An 8,549-nucleotide genomic window follows, 5' to 3' on the forward strand; every position below is an offset into this window, starting at 1 on the left:
ACAGAGACAGAACTGTGTTTGAGCATCTCTGTGGAGGTACAGGTTGGCAGTGGTCTGCCACAGGGACAGGGGCTCTGGGTGTGGGTATGGCATAAATGCTCTTTGAGGAGGTCACCATTAACCCCACTTACATAGGACTGGGAAATAGGTTCTTGGAGGGCACAAAAGAACCTTGTGCACCAGGACCCAGGAGACAGGAACAGTGACCCCACAGGAAACTTGCCTGTGGGTGTCTGGGAATCCCTGGCAAAGGTGTGCATTGGTGGTGGCCTGCTGCAAGGTTGGGGGCACAGACTATAGCAGTACATGCATGGGATCTTTTGAGGGAGGTCACCACTATCTTCATTACCTCTACCATAGTTTGGCCCCAGGTAAATAGCAGGGAGGGAACACAGCTCCACCCATCAACAGAAAATTGGATTAAAGAACAAGACCTAGTATCCCCCTCAGTCAGTCTATCCCATGAGGAAGCTTTCATAACCTCTTATCCTTCTCCATCAGAGGGCAGGCAGACTGAAAACCACCATCACAACAAACTAACCAATCTAATCACATGGATCACAGCCTTGTCTAACTCAGTAAACTGTGTGCCATGCTGTATAGGGCCACCCAAGACGGATGGGTCATGGTGGAGAGTTCTGACAAAATGTGGTCCACTGGAGAAGAGAATGGCAAACCACTTCAGTATCCCTGCCTTGAGAACCCCATGAACAGTATGAAGAGGCAAAAAGACAGGACACTGAAAGAGGAACTCCCCAGGTCTGTAGGTGCCCAATATGCTACTGGAGATCAGTGGAGAAATAACTCCAGAAAGAATGAAGAGATGGAGCCAAAGCAAAAACAACACCCAGTTGTGTGTGTGACTGGTGATAGAAGCAAGGTCCGATGCTGTAAAGAACAATATTGCATAGGAACCTGGAATGTTAGGTCCATGAATCAAGGCAACATACAGCAGGGTGAGTATAATTAATAATACTGATATATGTACTTGAAAGTTGGTTATCTCATAAATCTTAAATATTCTAACTGTGAAAAAATGGTAATTACATGATATCATGCAGGTACTAGATAAACTACAGTGGTAATCATTTTATAATACACAAGTGTATCAAATCAACATGTACATCTTAAATTTACATAATGTTCTATGTCAACTGTATCTCAATCAAGTTGTTGGGGGAAGTCATAACCTCTGAGGAAGCAAGTTTAGCCAACACTTTTACCTCTTTTATTCCTCCTGTTGAATTCAGATAAAATTTAATGATATCAAATTTGCATGCACAGCATAAGTTTATTTTTATAAGAATATTCTCTATCCTTTCAGATATCCTCCTCTCCATATCTATTAATAAGATATTTGGAATGAAAAATGTTATAGTTTAATTCCATTTATTAAGAAGATTTTTATTTCTTTCTATTTTGGATGAGTCCGTTTTTGTACTTTTGCTCTAATTTTGAGCATGTATAATTTATTTAAAAATTAACATCATTAATATAAAAGGCATAGACAACACTTTATTTTAAACAATTTTCTTCATGCTTAAAAATTTATTTGAAAAATGTTTTGATTTTTTGGCTCTTCTATATGTTTTAAGGGAGTTTTACTTTGTTACTTTTCTATATTTACTTTTAATTGTACACCATTAATTTAAAAAGAAAGTGATTATTGTTAAAAATGGAGATGTGAAATGTTATGCATAGTACAGAAAATATTTCCATTTTTAAAAATGATAAGGATGTTAATGGTACCTAAATGTTATTTCTAAATATACCCACCATTTTATCATAATTTTCTAATACCTGCTAATTTCTTTGCAAAAAGTAATCTAAGTTATGGTCACAATGACTCTTTTAATCCACTGTGATACTTAAGATTTGTGAAGGATATATCTTAATATTCCTTAGAACACTGACAGGATATAGATTTATTGTTAAAACATAAGAATAAAGTAAAATCAGAAGAAAATGGAAAACCCTGAAGTTAAAACAGAATTTGACAACTGAAAGTGATCACTATGAGAGAAATGGAATAAAATGAGATGCTCTTCTCATTGTCATCCATACTGTTATGTGAGAAAGACCAGCAAGTGTGCAGATTAAAAAAGAAAGAAAGAAAGAAAAGCAGAAGGAAATTCCACTTCTACTGATATGTGAGTAACTCCATGAGCTTCAGGCTAAGAACTGAGTCCAATCTAAACAGCATGGCAGGAGAAGATGTCTAAACTATAGATGGCTAGGACAGTGGGCAAGCTTACAGCTCATCCACTCCTGTGGTCCAGCAAAGACCACTTGCCCTTTGACTATGTTCTCAGACAACAAATTATCCCTTCCTGGGTCAAATGAAGCTATTAACACATTAGCAGTATGTTTTCTTGAAGATGAACAGCATGTTAAAAGGGTAGAAATCTATTACGATTGCACAATTGCCTGGAGCAGAGTGAGAATGGAACTTTCCAACTCCCTAACCTCATGCAGTAACCATCTTGCCAAATGCTAGTTCTCTTTCTAGTTTTATGGCCCAGCAGCTATCCTAGCAGTAAAAAGTTCTTAAGAAACCTAATAAAACATTCAGCAGCCATTTCAAATTTCTGAGGGAAAAATCAGCACGACTGGCAGCAAACAAATTTTGCAAAGACGAAAACCACCAGACTTTATAAAATTAATCAAACAGCTGTTTGACAACATCACTAAACTCCATCTCACTAAAGCCAAGATGTAGCTACAAAAATTCATTTTGATGTTAGAAGATCCTCATGTAAGCATAGAATTAACATCAAATTTACTCATGTACTTATAAATCATTAATAAAAAAGATCTTAGACTATGAATGGAAAAGTAAAACTCTTCTAGATAGAATGTTTAATCTTTGCATTTTCCTGCTTATCCCTTGCCAAGCCGCAATGACAAGAAACAGAGGCACAGTGTAAATATGAGACAAAAATGTAGAAAAATGCACTCATTAAGATGAGGGCAAAGATGATTCTGGCTGTTAAAGTATGAAGAATAGTCTCCAAATTTTACTTATTTTTAAATGAGTGTAGTAAAAAATGCAAAGCAAGCTAGTAGATTTAACTCTTTCCACCATCCAGCTGGTCTTGGGTTAGGCGTGATTTATGAGAAGTATACTAATTACATGTAAATGTATCCTTCCAAAAATGCTTTGGAAAGCTATGAAGGACTTTGAACACAGTCCTCAAAATTCTCAAAATCTCAATCAGAGTCAGAATCTGCTAAGCAGGGATTTCCCTGGTGGTCCAGTGGTTAAGAACCCACGTTGCCTGGTGGCTCACCTGGTAAAGAATCTGCCTGCAATACGGGAGGCCTGGGTTCAATCCCTGGGTTGGGAAGATCCCCTGGAGAAGGGAAAGGCTACCCACTCCAGTATTCTGGCCTGGAGAATTTCATGGATTGTATAGTCCATGGGGTTGCAAAGAGTCAGACACGACTGAGGGACTTTCACTTTCACTTTGCAATGCAGGGGATATAGGTTTGATCCCTGGTCAGGGAACTAAGATCCCACAGGCTGTGGAGTAACTAAGCCCTTGCACCACAACTACTGAGCCCACAGGCTTTGGAGTCTGAGTGATGCAATGAAAGATCCCACACGAGGCAACAAAGATCCCATGCACTGTAATTAAGACCTGACACAGCCAAATAAATAAATATGTTTAAAAAAGAGTCTGCCAAACAAGTCCAGTTGGATTGCTTGAAACTTTCATTGTGTAAGCCTCAGCCTGTTGAAGAAAGTGGTCAGACTCTAAGTGCCTTCAGGCCAAGCCTGTGCCTGCTTTTTGAGTTCTGTGCCCATAGTAGACATTTTTACATCTTTATCAAAGGAAGACCAAACTAAGGAAGTAAAGATGGAAAGCAGAGAGGGAAAGATGGAGGAGGGAAGGAAAAAAGAAAGGAAGGGAAAGAAGGAAATTAAGGAATCTGAACAGCAAAGTCATATTCAATTTCTTCTGAGAACTGCTCAAAAATGATGTCTTATTTACATACATCTAAATACAAACCAATACAATGAGATTCAGCAGGATGAACTACATCAATTACAGGGCTGTATAAAGTGGGGAGCTGATACTGCAGCAGATAAATCCTAAGTACAGAATTTCTGGGGCTTGCTACTTCTCCAAGTTGTGTCATCCTTATAGGAAACCTCAGTACTGCCAATGAAGACCCTGAAGCAAATGTTTCACTATGTCTCCATATTGAAAAATAAATCAAGTCTAAAATAAAAGTAACTTCATCCACCCATCCAAATGCCACATGTTATAATGCAACTTGTCTTTCTGGTTCCAGGCTGTCACAATGTCTAAGGGATCTGCATGTAGAAGGGGTCATCTTAATTGGGAGAAATTTTTATTTACCAAAAATCACAAATATTAATTTAAATAGAATATTTTTAAAACGTAAATATTCCCAGAGGTAGACAGAATATATGAAGAGATAAAACTATAGGAACCGGGAACTAAATTTGTGAGCAGGGAGATGGCAGACTAGATTTCTGCAGACTTTTATATGCTCTTAGAAATGCAATTCTCCAGTTCAACTCTTCAATTTCTTTATAATCATGTTATGTTTGCCAAGCATATGCCATCTGATAAGCTGGAAGAGAATGGTTACAACTTTGATAACTGGAAGAAATCAACCTGAAGCAAAATGCCACTTAAAACACAACACAATAAAGTGGAAAATCCTCATTGAGACAAATTAGCTGATATACCCCTTTTTCCTCAATGTATTTTGGAAAGAATATTCAATGTCCACTCTACCAGTTACCTTCTTTGCTAGGAACTCACTTTATGGTGTTTGTAGACTTGTTAATTTAATCCAAAGCCATGGAAGTTTTTTAAAATGACATGAGTAGCACAAAATCTCACTGAAAGTAACAATTTTGTTCAACCAGCAGATTATTTTTTTCCCATTTCTCTTCAGGTAGTTTATATAGTACATGTGAAAATCAGTACCGTTAGCAGGGATATGAGAATGGATTTGATGAGTGTGCTAAAAGACAAATGACTGATTTTTTTTTTTCCCCCCAACTAAACTCAGCACAGCAGGAGCAAGGCCATTTATGGCTATTAGGACACTTGGGAGAAATAAATGATTATCACCTTCAGTGAAGACAATGAGAACCATGCTAATATCAATCCCAGTTCCCATCAGGCTAATATAACAGCACTGAGACCACCAACTCAGAAACTCTCCAGTCTGTCTCAAGGACTTGCGCAAGTGACCATTGTGAGCTTAAGATGTGGCACTCAGTCCTGGGGCCCATGACCAGACAGTGTAACTACTGTGCGAGGTGTTAAATTCAGAAATTTGTTCCAACTATTATCATCTGAATAGATCCCTTCAAATCATGCTGAACCCCAAAATTCCATATGCTTGACATAAAATACTTAGAGAACTGGAAAGAAAATGCCCTCAACTTCCTAAATATTCTCTGAAGCCTAAGTTAACACTTTTGCCTGTTCTTGACTTCCAAGAGCACTCTTTCAGACTTTGCCTATTCAGATTCACCCTTAGTATTTCAAGTTTTGCCTAATTTCTCCCTGCAACTCACTTCCCTTTACTCCCCAAACACCACTCTCACTTGGCTTTTCTCCTGCAGTCTTTCAGACTCCACTGTGACTCCGTCTCTTGCTCTGACAGATTCTTAAAATTTTCTCTGCACTGGGGTTCTATCTTCACCTCTATTTTCCTTAATGATTTAGTGACAGCTTTGAAATACCCTCTGCATAATTATGAGCTTTGCTTACTGTTTCCAGACCTCTCTGCTGCCCTCCAGACCTGTATATTCAATATGTCTCTTAGACATTTCACTTGACTCAATCACAGACTGTGACACCTGCTATTCACCACTAATATTCAGCCTCCTTCTCTTTGGCCAGTAACACAAGAGAAATTAGAGAAGCCAGGTACTCCTTCATTATCCTCTCTTTCAACTAGAGTTTTCCAAGTGACAAGTTCTGGCCGATGAGATACAAATAGTAATTTTATGCAAAGACTTCTGGGAAAGCAAAATCGGTTGTTTGTTCCCTGCCCCCCTCCCTGCCTTTTTTTCCTAACGCCTGGTGATAGTTTAGAGCCTTTTCACATATTTCTCAGCCTTTTAGATGTCCTCTTTTGTGATCTGTCTGTTCAACTGTTTTCCCTATTTTTCTATTATGGCTATTACAGCTTTTAATTGACTGACAGGAATCTGTATTTGGAAACAAGTCCCTGTTGGATATAGATCTTGAGAAGATTCTATTATAGTCTCTGGGTTGCGTTTTCATTTTCTTACCAGTATCCTTCAATGAACAAAAGTTCCTAATCCTACTGTACTCTAATTTGTCGTTTTTCTTTCCTTTATGGGTAATACTTTTCAAATCTTGTCCAGAAAATCTCTACTAACTCCAGAATCATGAAGATATTTTCTATTTCCCCTAAAATTATGGTGGTTTTAATTTTGTTATTAGTACTGAAATCAATCTGGAATTGAGCACATATACCAAAATGGGAATGAGCAGAGAAGATTAGCAGAGCCCCTGCACAAGGATGACACACATATCCGTGAAACATTCCATATTTGGGGGCTTCCCTGATGGCTCAGTTGGTAAAGAATCCACCTGCAATGCGGGAGACCTGGGTTCGATCCCTGGGGTGGGAAGATCCCCTGGAGAAGGGCATGGCAACCCACTCCAGTATTCTTGCCTGGAGAATCCCCATGGACACAGGAGCCTGGTGAGCTACAGTCCATGGTGTCACTAAGAGTCAAACTGTTAAGCACACACACCATGTACCAACACCAGACTGTTTTAATCATCACAGCTTTATAATAGGACTTGGTATCTCGGACAAACCTCTTCCTGCTTAGTTCTCCCTAAAGACTGTCTTGGCTATTTTTTGGCCCTTTGATATCCATATACATTTTAGAATCATTTTGTTAGATTCTTCAGAAGTAAAGAAATAATCTGCTCAGGTTTTGACTGTGGTTCCATTGAGTTCACAGAAAAAACTTGGGAAAACTGCCATCTCTTAACATTGCATTTTCCAACCCATAAATTTATTATAGCCCTCCATTTATTTGGGTCTTGATTTTATTTTGAGAATATTTTGTACTTTATGTTGTACATAGTTGCACATATTTTGGCATATTTTGTTAACTTTACTCCTAGGTATTTTATGCTATTGTAAGTATATTTTAACATTTCATTTTCTATGTGTTTGCTTCTGCTATAACTGACTTTTGTAAATGTTGTAAGTTCCTAAGTAATTATGTTTGCTTGAAGATGCTTGTGAGTTTTTCTCATTTATACTCCACTTTTATTTCTTCAGTTACAATCCACATTTTTATTTCTTCTAATCTATATGCCTACTATTTCTTTTTCTTTACTTATTACACTGGCTCAAACTTCTTTTATAATGTTGAAAATAAGTGGTCAGAGCAGGTATCCTGTCTCATTCCCAGTCTCTGGGGGAAAGGTTTCAATACTTTGTGATCAACTATATGGATTACTATAGAATTTTTTGTAGATATGCTTTATAAAATTATGGAATTTCCTACTGTTTCTGATCTACTAACATATTTTATAATCACATGATTTCTCTCCCCTTTTCTGTTAATGTATTGAATCACATTGACTTTTAGATATAAATTACTTTTTCACCCTGATAATAAATCCTCTGTTTTAATCTGTTATCCTTTTTCTTCACTGCTAGATTAGCAGTTGTATTCATTTGCTACGGCTGCCATAACAAAGCACCAGAAACCAGGTGATGTAACAGAAATCTATTCTCTCCCAGTTTTGGAGACTGGAAGTGTGAGGTGTATGTGGGGATGCTTCTTTCCTAGGACTTTGAAGGAAGGATATGTTCCAGGCCTGTCTCTTTGGCTTTCAGACAGCCATCCATGTGTTCACAGGGCACTTTCCCTGTATACTTGTCTCCCAATTTCCTCTTTATATAAGAGTATCAGTCAGATTAGGGCCCATTCTATTGTCTTCCTCTTAACCTCTGTAAAAACCATATCTTCACATTCTGAGGTACCAGGAGTTAAGAGGTTAACATAGGAATGTGGGTTGCCAGGGGAGGTGGGAAGGTGGAATGGACAGTAATTAACCCATAACAGATATAAAACATATTTTGTTTAGAATTTGTCTGTCAGTTTTCATGAGAGATTTTACTGTAATATTCCCTTGTCTTTATCTTAATATTAAGGTTATACTAATTTATATTTGCAAATTTAAATTTCTCTGATTACCACAATGATTTGGGATTTTAACATGTTTTGTATTTTGTGGATTACTTCTTCATATCTTTTGCTTTGAGGATACATATTTTTCTTATTACCTGGTAAGAATTTTTATTGTCAGTCTTCCTGTCTATTGCACTGTGCTATATTTTTCCAGGAGACTTTACATGTATTTAGGTAAATAGATATTATTAAAACATAGGTATTCAAGTTTATAATTCTCTTCATGGCATCTGTTGTTTACTGTCGTGTCCCCTCCTAATGAAACGCCCCCTTGTGTCAAAATTATAACATTTTCAATACTACTATC

At 37.5% G+C, this 8,549-nt stretch overlaps 1 pseudogene; it reads left to right on the top strand.

Moving 5' to 3' along the window:
- The first annotated feature begins 6,477 nt into the window (after window positions 1-6,477).
- On the top strand, window positions 6,478-6,578 carry LOC128070647 (uncharacterized; annotated as a pseudogene).
- The last annotated feature ends 1,971 nt before the right edge of the window (window positions 6,579-8,549 follow it).

Source organism: Budorcas taxicolor, chromosome X (genome assembly GCF_023091745.1).
Source record: "Budorcas taxicolor isolate Tak-1 chromosome X, Takin1.1, whole genome shotgun sequence".
Lineage (NCBI taxonomy): Eukaryota > Metazoa > Chordata > Mammalia > Artiodactyla > Bovidae > Budorcas > Budorcas taxicolor.